The 14563-nt window shown below is 41.1% G+C and overlaps 1 long non-coding RNA gene across 1 annotated transcript; it reads left to right on the plus strand.

Annotated features, from left to right (window-relative positions):
- Positions 1 to 2864: 2864 nt before the first annotated feature.
- On the plus strand, positions 2865 to 14139 carry LOC144584388 (uncharacterized). The gene is made up of 2 exons (XR_013538599.1): positions 2865 to 11590; positions 13969 to 14139. It is a non-coding gene; the product is annotated as an uncharacterized LOC144584388 (long non-coding RNA).
- Positions 14140 to 14563: the final 424 nt, after the last annotated feature.

Below are 14563 nucleotides of genomic sequence, written 5' to 3' on the forward strand. Positions count from 1 at the left end.
AGTTAGTGCTAACAAGAAGAGGAGTAAGTAGTGCTGTGCTTGAATTGAAGAAAAGCTTAACTGGTGGATCATGGAACAGAGCTGGACAAAACCTGGCCAATCAGGGACACAACATAAGTGGAATTTGGTAAAATATGGGTAGCATAACAATATAAGAGGAGCTTCTCAAAAGCTAACTTTGGTCCTTTGTCTACCTCAAAGCATTGTCTTGAACTCACAGGTGTTCAAGAGGTTCTGCAAGCTGGAGGATTTTGGGGGCATCACCCCAGAAAAGTAACTTCTCCAAGCGCATGGTCTAGAAAGCACAGCCAACATAAAAGGAAAAAAAAACAGTATGATTCCAATTCTACTAAGAACTTGGTATTAATATATATATTAACCTGGCATCTTGCTCACCTCGTTATCTACCTCACAGGCTTATTATGAGGATGAAACGGAAGAGAGGGGAGCAACCATGAATACCACCTTCAGCTCTTTGAAAGAAAGATTTCAAAAAAAAAAAAAAAAAAAAAGGAAGGAAAACACATTTTTCCCCCTTCAGCAAATCTCCAAGTGGCACCTGGGAAACTCCCTAGCATTCGAAATGCAGCCTGAAGATTCGGTGCAGCCCAGCCGCTTTGACAGGAAAAAGAAAATCAGGAAGAATGTGTGTGCGGAGAATGGGGAGAGAGAGGGGGAGAAATTAAAGGAGGGAGCTTACATGCCCCAGAGGCAGCATCTTATCTGGTTTTCTCACACTGTAGCCCCCTCTGCAATTTCCTTTTTATGCACAAATTGTCTTTCAGGAACAGTTTCAGGGTTAACTGTAGGAAAGTGTTGATTGGGAAGAACTTTAAATAACTTCGATGCATTGGCAGAAACACCCTTTGTTGATTGGGACCTTTTGGTGCTGAGGGAAAACAGTCAGGGAATAATAAGCAGAGTGAGAAGTAAAAACTTCTGAGAAACAGGACTCAGCCCTCAGCCAGGAGTGTATCTAGAATATACAGTTACAATTAGGGACGGCCATGAAGCTGGAAAATGGTGGTTCATGCTGGTTTGTGGTTAGTCACAAGCCAACAAAACAGAGTGGTTCACAATTCAGTTTTCACTTTGTGCCCGGTTGAGGGGACCGACGTGCTCCTGTCACTCTGCCGCCTCGCCGCTGCAAGCTGTGGGCATCATGCTGCTCCCGTCATTGTGCTGCCACTGCGCCCAACTATCAGCTGATCACCCTGAGCATCTGGGCAGTCGGTGCATGCCCAAAGCGGCAGCAGGTCTGGCTGCTGGAAGGGAAGCCAGCCTGCTGTCCTTGATGGTGGCAATGGCCGCAGGAGCAGGACCAGGTAAGGAGGCAACAAGGAGGGTTGGAAAGGGAGTAACATGGTACCCATGTTGCCGAAGCAAAAACCAAGTGCTGGGGGGGGGGGGAATGTACCACTTCATTTTGCTTCAGCAAAATAGGATTCCCCCAGAATGGGTCACAAATTGGACAACGAACCGGCCTGATTCATCAGTTTTCATGGTTGATACTTTGGTTCAGGCCCATCTCTCATTACAATCGTTTGATACCAGTTTTAACTAATGCAGTTCCATCTGATTAAATCCTGAAATCTGCAGATTGCAGAACTTGGGCTTCTTTGCTATAGTTCAGGGAAGTGCAATAAAGCTCTGTAAAAGGAAGGAGGCTATGTACCTCACCCATCTACAGATCCTAGGATTAAAGGGGTACCAACTGGCTGTAACTGTAGGGTAGGTACATTTCAAATCAGAACAGCGGAATTATATTATTATTATTATTATTATTATTATTATTATTATTATTATTATTATTATTATTATTATTATCGTTATCGTTATCGTCGTTGTCATCATCATCATCATCATCATTGGACAATACATCCCAGCATCTCATAGCCAGTGATGACATTTGCTATGTTTCTAGGGGACTCTGGGAACTGTAGTCCCCCCAAACTAGGTTTTTTAACACTAAAGGACAGGCAACTGAAATAAATGAGACCAACATGCAAGATGGTCCGTCCCATTGCTACACTATCCTGATTTTTCTCCCCCCCCCCAGCACTTTGTAGCCGTTCAGCATGTTCAGTCACCACTGGTATGTTTGGTCACCTCATTCCTTACGACAGGAAGAGGTAGCATTATTGCACCTATTTTTCTTTGCCTGCCAAATTTGCTAGCACATTTGAATGTTGGCAGGGGAACAACAGCGAAAGTACCAATTTATTTATTTTTTTAAATGACATGTAAAGAGCATGCACCTCATTTTTAAGCTGAATCATGTTCTTGGAATCCTCTTGAAAATAAAGTTTATCTTGAAAACAAGGTGTGCGTTTCTGCAACATCATGCTATAAAGGTCAATTGCTGAGTAGTTCTGTACTTTGGCACAGTGTCAGATTTGACAGTGTGGTGGTGAGGTTAGAGTAGATCTGGAGTAGAGTAGATCTCCATTGCTAGATCTGCAGAGATGGAGATCTGGAATATTGCAGGATGTTGCCCATCTCTCCCCTCAGGTTGTCTTCCCAAGATGATACTGGTATACTGGAGTCAGGGGCCAGCTTGGGACTTTCTGAGAAGTAGGAACTATGACATCATATTTGCGAAGGCTTTCATGGCCGGGATCTAATGGTTGTTCTGGGTTTTTCGGGCTCTTTGGCCCTGTTCTGAAGGTTGTTCTTCCTGACGTTTCGCCAGTCTCTATGGCCGGCATCTTCAGAGGACAGCAACCTGTGCTCTGAAGATGTCGGCCACAGAGACTGGCGAAATGTTAGGAAGAACAACCTTCAGAGCATGTCCAAAGAGCCTGAAAAACCCACAACAACCAACTATGGCATCATTTGTCATTCCCCTAACCCTACCAGTTTCCTCATTCTCTCTGAACTTTAGAATACTTAGAACAGCTGGGAGATAAATGGACTGATTTTCCTTGGAACAAGATACTGTTGTAAATTATCTGTGTTGTAGTGCCAACTGTATGAAGGTAATTGTGTCCTGAGTGGTCAGTTGAGAGGCATTAACTTTACAAAGAGCTGATCTATCATTTGTTGATAAGGATCAAATCAGCTTTCTTTATTTTTAGACTGTGAGTGGGCGGTCTGGGTGCCAGGATAGTAATAAATTTATAAATAGCACCCACACTTCCAAATTTACCATTACAGCATAGCTAGACATCTTTTTCAATGGTGCCATTTTGGCTACATGAAGATTTGGAAGATGTTGGGTACTTTATAACACAACAAGGATTCACACAACATCTTGCTCTGTCGAGCAGCTGCCCTAGCTACCCTCACTTTGCCCTGTGTGATATTCTTGCACCAGGGTTTATTATCTAAGAGCTGCTCCACTAAAGGTGGGTGTGTCCTAGCAGTGCCCTCCTGCAGCCTTAATCTTGAAAAATTCAATTGAGATAACTGAGATCCTACAAAAGGGAGAAAGGCGTCAAAGGAATCACTGTATACAGGGGTTTTTGAAGAGTAACATTTAATAGTTACACGTATCAGAGAGCTGGGGTAAAGATTTTATCAAGTCCTCCGAAGAATGGCCAAAGGGACAAAAGAGTGAGACATACAATAGAGGATGTACAGAAGACCTCATCATCCTGGGAAAAAAAAAGTAAAAATCAGCACACCAACAAAAGCTGTCCAACCAAGCAAGAGCCAGAGGCCAGATAATAATTGCCTGAAGCCGCTTCAAAGATTGTTCAACCAGGCAAACACCAAAGGCTAAATAAGGTAGCCTGGAGCACCATCAAAGACAGCGGTAAGAATTCAGTTGAAGAAGGAAGGGACTGAGAAGAAGCTTGAAAAGGAAAATCTTCTCACACTCTGAAAAAAAAAATACAAGTAGAGACTCGAAATTCAAAGTCTATAGCAAAGTTACTTCGTTTATAAGGCTGCTGGGCACTATGCCTGGTTGCCTTCCCAAACTTCATAAAGTTGTCCTGGTACATGTTTGCATTATGCTGAGGCATTGAGGGATTGAGCAACTTCGTTGCTGACTGGTCATGTGGTTCTTGTCGCAAGCATCGCGCAGCACGTGTCCTGACGTCCATAGCATTTCAACATACTGCAATTTTCACTGCTGTTGCTGCAGCTTTTCATTGCGCACATAGGGCTGGGCGAGAGGATTCCAGCCTCTATGTGTAAAGTGGTGTCTCTTCTGCAGAAGATTATGCCTCTATTTACAGAAAATTAGGGAGCGTCTCCAAGAAGTCAGTGGAGAGGAAGGCCAGGAGTTGGAAGTCCAGCATCAAGAGGATGGCTGCACTTGACACTACTTCTCATCTAAAATCCCAGCTCTTTAAGAGTGCAACAGTCTTAGAAGGGAAAAAAATACCTAATAAAGAAAGAGAGAGACAGCTGCAGTAGTTTTGGGCAAGCAGCATAGTCCCAAAGTGCCCCCTTGGTAAAGGTTCCCCCTTGACAATTTTTGTCCAGTCATGTCTGACTCTAGGGGGCGGTGCTCATCCCCATTTCCAAACCGTAGAGCCAGCATTTGTCCGAAGACAGTTTCTGTGGTCACGTGGCCAGCGCGACTAGACAAGGAACACTGTGACCTTCCCACTGAGGTGGTACCTATTTATCTACTCACATTTAAATGTTTTTGAACTGCTAGGTTGGCAGGAGCTGGGACAAGCAACGGGAGCTCACTCAGTTGCGTGGATTCGATCTTGCAATGGCTGGTCTTCTGACCCTGCAGCACAGAGGCTTCTGCGGTTTAACCCGCAGCGCCACCACATCCCTAAAAAGTGTCCCTAGAAGGCACTAATAAACTACTTCTGACAACACTATAACCTGACAGCCCTGGAAAGGGTTGCTATTAGATGAAAGGACTGGATGCCATTATCGTTATTAAAAATACCAGGCACAATCAATCAAAATTATATAAAAACATTGACTGGTATTATATATCAGATACAAGTTTTAACCAAAAATCTAAGTATCTGTTAAATATCCATGCAGTATGTGTGCTCTTCTTAATATTGCTATTTTTGTAGCTCTGATAGTGTGATTTCTGAGATCTTCAACTCCTTATAGTACTGTATGAAATGTTTTGATATTGTTCCCAAAGGCTACGGGAACCACTGAAGTGTGTTTCTTCCAGAGGCGAGATGTTTTGATTGCCAGATCTCTGTATTTTGTTAGTTTTTCCAATTCTTTATTTCCAACTCTGGCATCCCTTGGAATTGCAATGTCAATCATCCAGACCTTTCTTTATTCTATTACTACTATGCCTGGTGTGTTCTGTTCAAGGTGTCTGTCCGTTTGGATTCAGAAATCCCACAATATCTTGTCTTCCTCATTCTCTACCTAATATTTTCATGGACTATTGGAGGCCGGCAAGTTATCTTTGTTGCATAATGACCAGTGCACTAACTTTGCCACTCTACCATGTCTAAATTTGTAATCTGTTTGTGCAACCTTTGGACATTCGCAGATGAGATATGACACAGTTTCATCTTTTTCTTGGCAGAGTCAACATTTGCTGTTAGCACCACATCCTTGGATCTTAGCTTTCATCACATTGGTTTGGAAAACGTGTTCTTGTGCAGTCAGAATCAAGCCTTCGGTTTCTTTCTAAAGGGTCCACACTTTTAGCCATGCCCATGTTGAATTACGATCATGCTTTCCATCAATATTTCTGATGTGTTGTCCATGTAGTGGTTTATTTTTCCAGCGGTTTAATTTATTTTCAAATTGTTGTTTCTTACATTGAGCCTTTGTGTTGTTTTCAAAATATTCTCCATTTTCATGCCTTAAGTAATCTTTCTCTGCTGGTACTGATACAATCATTTAGGCTTCTTTTTTCCTCCTCTAGTACCTGTTGTAATCCATGGCCTCCGATTTTCCATGGCAAATATAATCTGTCCATGTCACTTTTTGGATGTAGTGCGTGATTCATTTTCATTCATTTCCATGTTTTCCGATCCAATTCTTTTAATTTGTTTCTAGTTTGATCTATTATTCTAGCTGGGTATCTAATTACTGGAACTGCACATGTGTTTATGGCTTTGATTATATTTCCCCCATTTAATATTGATTTTACATTCCTATGGGAATCTAGGAAGATCTGGCAGCCATCATCCAAATAATAATGGCTGTGATTTCTGGAGGTTGTAGGCCAAGAACAGCTAGGTTAATGGTTGTGAACTACTGCCATAGGTCAATGACTTAGGGCAGTCAGATACTTTTAAAAAGTAATATGGAAGTTTCATTTCATTTGCTTTTAAAGAACAGAAAAGTAAAGGATTTAAAATATTATGCATCTACAATTTTTGAAAAGTGGGTCCTAGATCAAATCAAGCTTGAACTATCTCTGGAAGCAAAAATGTTGAAGCTGAGGCTATCCTACTTTGGGCACATCATGAGAAGGTAGGATTCTCTGGAAAAGACAATAATGCTTGGAAAGATCGAAGGCAGCAGGAGAAAAAGAAGACCAAATATGAGTTGTATTGGCTCCCTAAAGAAGCCTAAGGTTTGCATTTGCAAGAGAAGAGCAGGTCTGTTGAGATAGGAGAGTCTGGAGATTCCTCATTCATAGAGTTTATGTAAGTCTGAGCAATTTGACAGCACATAACAACAACAACATCAGATTCTAAGTATGTCGTTCTGGGGGCGCCCAGAACTACAATCCTATTTAAATGACATTCCAGACTTTTCAACTGCACCCATGGTGCACCATTTGAAAACAGAAATTGCTGCAGTAGCTTACTATTGCTGCATCCACTGGACATGACAAAATTCCTCACCTTAGTGCAAAGCCCCACACCTTCCTCACACCCCTTTGCCCTGTGACCGTGGCCTTCAGAGCAAGAGCGGGGATGATGAATCCTTCAGACTATGACTCTCAGCACTCGCAGCCAACATGACCTACACTTTCCCCCTGTGCTTTAGGGATTCAGATTTATACCATTTTGCCACCCCATTTTTTTAAAAAAATGACTGGTGTTTTCTGCTGTGTGTAATTCAGCGCCATGATTTAAATTCATGAGGAAGAAATGGAAAGTAAAGCATCAGTTTTCCTTTTCAGCTTGAAATAATAAACACAATTAAACCAAGTGTTCTAGTGAACTGCCTCAAGACCCAAAGAAGCAATTAAAAATAAATCAACCACCTCTAAGAAAAAAAAAAGAACAAAAAACAACAACAATAATTTGCAGAAGCTGTTGTCTCCACAGCTTGATACAGACAGAATATATTGAAGCAAAATTAATGCAATGAGCACTTATCTTCATTAGGAAAAAAGAGGGCTAGAAAAGAAATATTTTCATCACTCATAAAAGTGAAAAGACAGAGAAATATAGGAAAAGGAAGGTTAATGGAGGGGGAAATGGCTAGACATATTTAACATCTCGAGTTCATTCCACCTTGAATAGCTATGTTATAAATTTGGGTAAATTCTTCAAAAAATAAAGGAAACGCAATTCTGCCCCACATGTATTGGCCAAATTTAATTGATACAAGTAGTAAAATGGGGGGTAGGGGAGAAGATTTATAGCTAAACAACAGGATTGCAGTCAAGATGTCAATAAGAATGCAGATAAACATGGGGAAAACTTGCATTTGAATCTGGTTTGAAATTAATTTTTAAAAAGGCGACTACATGACACACATGGAAGCGCAGGGTTTATTTGCACAGGAAGGGTGCTTTGGGTTGGAAAGTGAAGGGTCATTTATTTTGAATCACTTGTGGAATCAATTTCTTTTGAATCATTTTGGTATATGTGAACATCTCTGTCAATGTAAGTTGTGTCTGTGGGGTTTGCCACTCATTGGTCCCTCGGTTTCTCTACTCCATGCTAGCGCTATGCCAGATTGCAAGAAATTATAGGTATTAAAAATAACACCACAATAGGAGTGGCTAATGGCTATCATAAGCAGACAGAGCAAGGATGAGCAGGCACAGGACAAAAACTCAAATGCAATGATTCTAAAAGCCCATGTAGCCCCTTCAACCAATATCCAAAAATAGATTTAAAGTTTTCCCAAGAGGATGCACACATTGACCCAAAACCCATGTCTTTAAACCAAATTCAAAAACCATAATCCATACTTCAATTTATTTCAATAGTGTAACCGCACCCTAAGACAGAATTTAAAAAATTACTTTTTAATATAAAAAGTAATTAGTTACAATTATTTAAAGTTAAATTTCCAAGATGCTGTTAATTACAATTTTTAAAGTAGCTATTTACCTTTCCACTTCCCAAAAGTAATTAAAACAGATATTCTCCCATTTTTTTTCTTTTTAAAACACTTCTTAATACATGAGTGCTACAAGGAACAATGATGAAACTGGGGATGCCATACTTCAGCACATCATGAAAAAATAAGTCCTGAAAACCCCCTAATAATGATAGGAAAACATGAAAGCAACAAGAAAAGAAGAAGCCAAAATATGAGATGAATAGACTCTATAAAGGAAGTCATCGCCTTGAATTTCCAAGAGGTGAGCAGGGATGTTGATGATAGGGCATTTTGGAGGCTGCTTATTCATGGGATCACCATAAATCAGAAGAAACTTTATGGCAGATAAGAACATAACAGCAACAGCAACAGGAAACTCCTTCCCCTGTGTAAGGAAACACCTACTCCTCTTTTACTACAGCTCCCAGAATCTTTCAGCCACATTGGCCAAGCATGCCAAGTTATTTCTGCAAATTTTGATCCAAAACCAATTCTTTCCCATCTCTGTGTTGTTGTATGCTACAAAAAGGCATATCTATTCACTCATCATTTATTGAAAGTACGTACTATTGCTTTTCTGCTCCCCAAATGATGAGCAATAAAATAAGCATGTCCTCTTCCTGCCCATCTCATGCTCTATAAAGCAGAAGGTACAGGACAAGGTAGAACATGAGTTATTGAGGCCACACCTGTACAGTTACAAAAAATAACTAAAAGGTTATTGGCCAAAGTCCTATTGTGCAACTCACCTGTGCATTAGATATATCATTTCAGAGCCAGGGTGCTGCTGGACTAAAGACTTTCTTCTTCAGTCTTAGACTGCATACAACTTCATCTCTTTGCATATGGGCAGTGTGCACCCCAGGATTAAATAGGGAAGTCTTTAATCAGTGGCAAACAGCCACTGACATCAATCCCATTGTACAGGTAGACTCATCTAAAAGGAGTTTGGCCCCAGTTACACTGAAAAAAAGAAGTTATCCTTTATGGAGTTAACAACTGTAATGCAATATATATTGCTCCATTATTGGGAAAGGGATCTAGTTATAAGTAACCAGTACTGTAGAAAGTTCACTGTGTTGGGGGATTGCAGGTCCCAAGTGTAGTTGTCCAAAGGAGTAACTTTCTTCATATCTGCAAGTAATTAGTTATTCCTAAGTAGTTACATCACAGCTTCGGCAAAGACTGATGGGAGACCATTTCCACGCCTTCCATAAAAAATATCATGACAAAGGAACATCAGTCTGGCCCCATTCATTTGAAACTGATCTGGCCAGACAAGGAACAGGTAATGGGACGTCCTTTCTACTTCTGGGAAGAGCATATCCCTTGGGATTATTGAAGTGAACTGTACATGATTTCAGCATCTCTTCAATTGAGTACCCTCCAGATACATTACAATACAACTCTCATCACTCTCAGTCAGCACAGCCCATAATTATGCTGATTGTTGATGATGGAAGTTGCTTTCTAACACATTTGGAAGTCACCAGGTTGGATGAAGTGGACCTGTTCTAAGCTGTCTATAGACATTCAATTGAAAAGCAGGTCATAATGAACAGTAGGTCTCCTGTTGTAAAGTCATATTGATGGAATGGGAAGTTACATCTCTTGTGGTTATCAGCATGATGCCTTGGAGATGCTGGTTCTTCATCCAAAAACCACAATGACTGCTTCCATCCAATGACTGCTCCCATCCTGTTTACAGTCCAATCCAATACCAACCAATACCTTTCAATAAATGCATTAAATAAATAAAGGGTAATCTTTATACCATCAAAAGACTTTGAGATATCTGACCAACCAGTCTTTATTTCTAAATTGATTAACTAGTTAACTCTAAAGCCAACATAGAATAGCCGGTTAATTACATTATCTTAATATTTATTTTAAATATGACATCCCCCCCATACCCTCCCCAAAAGGTAAAGTGGTGCTCTTTAAATTGTAAAATTGCTTCATGCCTATGGATCAATCAGTCCCCAAATTGTAGCTATAATGAGTTCCTTTTAATAGGAAGGAGCTCATTAATTAGCATGCTGATTGCACAAAAAACATATTTTAAGCTGACAAAAAGGCTCCTGCAGAGTCTGTTCTTTTCCGCCTGCCCATGGGGTGAACAGTTCTAATTAAAACACCAATAAAATGAAATTAAAATTAAACATTCTCCTTTGTTTGGTCGGAATGCTGTAGAAGCCTTAGAAAAGGCCGCACCTTCTTCCAACTTTGCTAGGCCTTGTTCTTTGAGATGAGATTTAATTAAAAAAAATAATACAACTACCAATAGTAGAAATGGATAGTCATAGAGATGGGCATGAACTGTCCAGTCAGTGGTTTGCGTCAGTTTGTTTATCAGCCAAACAGGTGTTTGACACTTCAAAGCCCTGCCTCCTTTGGTGGGCGCCCACTCAGAGGCAGCACACAGAGGAGGCAGGGCAGAGAAGCCAAGGCTTTGAAGTACCAAAAATCTGTTCAGCCAATAAACAAACCAGCAGGAACTGACAAATGGGCACTTTGTGCTGTTCTTTAAGACATTTTCAGAGAACCTAGCAGGATAGCTCAGTGGTTGAGGTATCTGGCCGTGGAGCAAAAGGCCAGGAGTTCAATTTCCCACTGTATTTCCTGGGACAAGTGCCAGCCTGTATGGCCTTGGGCAAGCTGCACAACTCTGCACACACACACACACACCCCGAGCAAAAGGGTAAGCCAGTTCTGCGTGTTCTCTACCTAAAGACCCCTGGAAAGAGTGACCCTAAGTCCGAATTCACCTGATGGCCCCCAATTAATTTGAAGGGAGAACTGCTTCCTGCAAAGATGTGGCCACCATGGACCGCAAAGAGGAAAGAATCACCAAGAGATGAAGACAAGAGAAAGCGCAGCTTTGCATACCAACCGCATGTGCAAATTTATATGTTAAGTTTAAAGGTGTGGATAAGGCTGTATTGCCTCCAGGATCAGAGGTAATGTGCCTTTATAGACCAGTTGTTGAGCAACATGAGCAGAAGGGTGATTTTATGTTCATCACTCAGCCCAGGGCTTCCCAGAGGCATCTGCATGGCCAGTGTGCAAACAAAACTCTGGACTAGATCAGGCTTTGGTCTGATTCCACAGAGCTTTGATCAAGCAGTGCTACCCTTCTATTCTGAAGAACTGTGATTTAAAGAGAAATGCTATATAAGCACACACAAAAAGGGATATACCAGCAGGCACAGAGAGACCCTATGATTTACAAAAATATCAAAAAAAAAATACAAAAAGTAATCAGGATCTTGTTTATTTTCAGTCTGAACAGTGAAAAAAAATCTCTTTCTCTCTCTCTCTCTCTCTCTCTTGCAGGATTAAATTGTTTGTTCAAGTGTCAGGAGGGTGCAGAACATTCATATTATTGTGGTATCAAGAAGAATGGGTGAGAATGGAATTATTGTACATTTTATTTAATTCATTTCCCCCTGCAGGTAGTAATTTAATTCATTTTAATTGGTTCGGGGAATGTCTTTGAGCAAAAATATTATGCTCAAAGGCACCACCAGGAACCAGAAAGGCAATACACCTGCAGTTGATATCAAAAGATAAAAGAGATTTGGGGGGGGGGGGAACAGCTCCTTGCCAAGAATAATTGAAAATGTGGTAGGGGGGAAAGGCCCAATTAAAGGTGGTACATTTCTTTCGTCTTTAACATACAAAGTGATAAAAGAAAACGAATCTATGTTCCATATCTTGGCTCTATCTGAAGGACATTATATAAGGATGTAATCTTCGAAAGGATTTTTTTTTTCCCCCTCAGAAGTTGTTAATGTTGGGAAAAAAAATAGAACCAAAGAAAAAATGTGTGTGGGATTAGAATATCACAGGGAGAAAGAAAAGGAGGGGGAGGTGGGAAAAAATGTCAGAATGGAGCAAACCTGTGTACTTATTTTCCAATTTTCAACTCAATGTGAAACCCCAGCATGACATTAAATTTTGACACACAAGAAACAGACTGTATTGGTCAGGTATTACGGGGAAGGAATTAGATTCCCAAAAGCTGATATAGAGTTCTTTAATCAAACTGGTTTGTTTTTCACCCTGGTAGGTCTGAGCATCTTTCCCTATGCGGGTCTCTTTGGTGGATGCCCACCGAGATCACATTTCTGCACACCAACTTCTTCATGCACCGATGCACAATGTTGCTTTGAAAGTCATCATGGCAATCCCCATCAGCCATGCCCCCAAGGAGAGTCCAAAAGTACAAGCTCCTAGGTTGATCCGTACCAACACACCCATTCTAGCGGCTTTCATTTCCACCATCAGTGGAACTTCATAAAGCTAAGAGGTGTTAATTCCCTGCTTAGTAGCAAACAATACCAAAATACTTGGCGATCCAATAGGGATAAGCCACAAAAATATACTTTTTCTGAGAAAACCCATTCTCTTCCCAGCTACTGTGAGGATTACCTAGAGAACAGGATTTTTTTTTAAAAAAAGATAATGGACACTATGGCTCCTGGCTAGGCTGGCTGTTGATTCTGGGTGTCTTAATTTAAAGAACAAACTTTTTGTATTTCAGGACAGACAGAAAACTCATGGGAGATTTTTTAAAAAGCAGCTAGTCAGAGATGCTTTAGCTGTGGCAGGAGGCTGGACTAGAACAAGGGTCTCCAAACTTTTCACCACGAGAGCCACATCATATATGTTCCACATTTTTGAGGGCCAAAGGGACATGCATGTACGTGTGCCTGCCCACCTGCCCGCCCGGGTGGAAGCAAATGGATCTGAGCCTGTGACATTCACTGGGCGGGATAAAAAAGGCAAGGCTGGCTGGATGTGGCCCGTGGGCCAAGGTTTGGAGATCCCTGGACTTGATGATGCTGCGTGCCTTCCAACTTTATGATTTTATGATTCCGCGAGTTGGGTACAGTTAATATAAAGTTATGTGGTAGGTTTGGAAAAGAAATGTGAAAGGCTTAGATATCATTTTGTGGCGGGGGGAATTTTCTAGTTCATGCCTTCTGGGACTGACACCAGGGCAAAATGTATCTTCCTTCAGAAATCTCTACATTTTGGGGCTATTGACGCATTTTGACGAAGAACAATGCACATCCTTGAAAAATGAGCAGGAGTAAAAATGAGCACCACTGAAAAACATAAAACACACATGGTTTAGCCAATTGTTTTTTGTTCATTTTTAAAAGCACAAAACGCTTCTTTCAGAAAAACAGAAGCACAAACCAGCTTACATTTGGGGTGGAAATCTACCAAAAAAATGCACGAGTATGAATGACAGAATACCAGTGGAATTCATACAGATTCGACAAAAATGAAATGGATAGTTTCACACTTCTGACTGACAGCACAGAGGACAAAATGTGGTTGGGCACGGAGATTTAGATGATAAACTGGCTGCCAGGGACTAAGTCTGTTCATGGGGACTGGAAGTCTGACTGACGGGTTGAGAAAAGATAGAAACCTAGAGGAAAAGGAAACGGAATGGAGTAACCCAGAAGCGAGCATTTCTGGCTGGTTAGACCTGGAAATTGGGTGTGTTTTTTCCCAACTTCAGTTTCTTTCCAAATAGCTCAGTAGTTTAGATATCTGGTTGTGGAGCCAGAGGTTGGGAGTTTGATTCCCCACTGTGCCTCCTTGACAAGGCAAGACTCAGTGATCCATAGGGTCCCTTTCCACCTCTGACATTCTAAGATTGCTGTTTAAGACAAAATACATTAGGAGATAACTAAATAACCAAAATTAACCTGCAATTGTTTTCGAAGTGCAATTTGCTGAGCTCATTGTTCTGCCCTCTTCCAGGTCTCCCTCCCTGAAGGAAAGGAAATAAAATCACCCAAAATGCTGGCACCAGTACAAAATTGTTTGTGGGTGTTGAGGGAAAATAAATCAATCAATCAATAAATCAATCAATCAATCAATCAATCAATAAATCAATCAATCAATCAATCAATCAATCAATCAATCAATCAATCAATAAATCAATAAATCAATCAAATGTAATTATGCTCATGATCACAATTTTTATCTCTGTTTAAATGACAGCCTTGTTGCGGGTTCTGCTCTAACCGTGTGTGTGTTTAGTCGTTTAGTCGTGTCCGACTCTTCGTGACCCCATGGACCAGAGCACGCCAGGCCCTTCTGTCTTCTACTGCCTCCCGGAGTTGTGTCAGGTTCATGTTGGTTGCTTCGCAGACACTGTCCAGCCATCTCATCCTTGGTCGTCCCCTTCTCCTCTTGCCATCACACCTTCCTAACATCAAGGTTTTTTCCAAGGACTCTTTTCTTCTCATGAGATGGCCAAAGTACTGGAGCCTCAGCTTCAGGATCTGTCCTTCCAGTGAGCACTCAGGGTTGATTTCCTTTAGAACTGATAGGTTTGTTCTCCTTGCAGTCC

The sequence above is a fragment of the Pogona vitticeps genome, chromosome 10 (genome assembly GCF_051106095.1).
Source record: "Pogona vitticeps strain Pit_001003342236 chromosome 10, PviZW2.1, whole genome shotgun sequence".
In the NCBI taxonomy this organism is placed as follows: domain Eukaryota; kingdom Metazoa; phylum Chordata; class Lepidosauria; order Squamata; family Agamidae; genus Pogona; species Pogona vitticeps.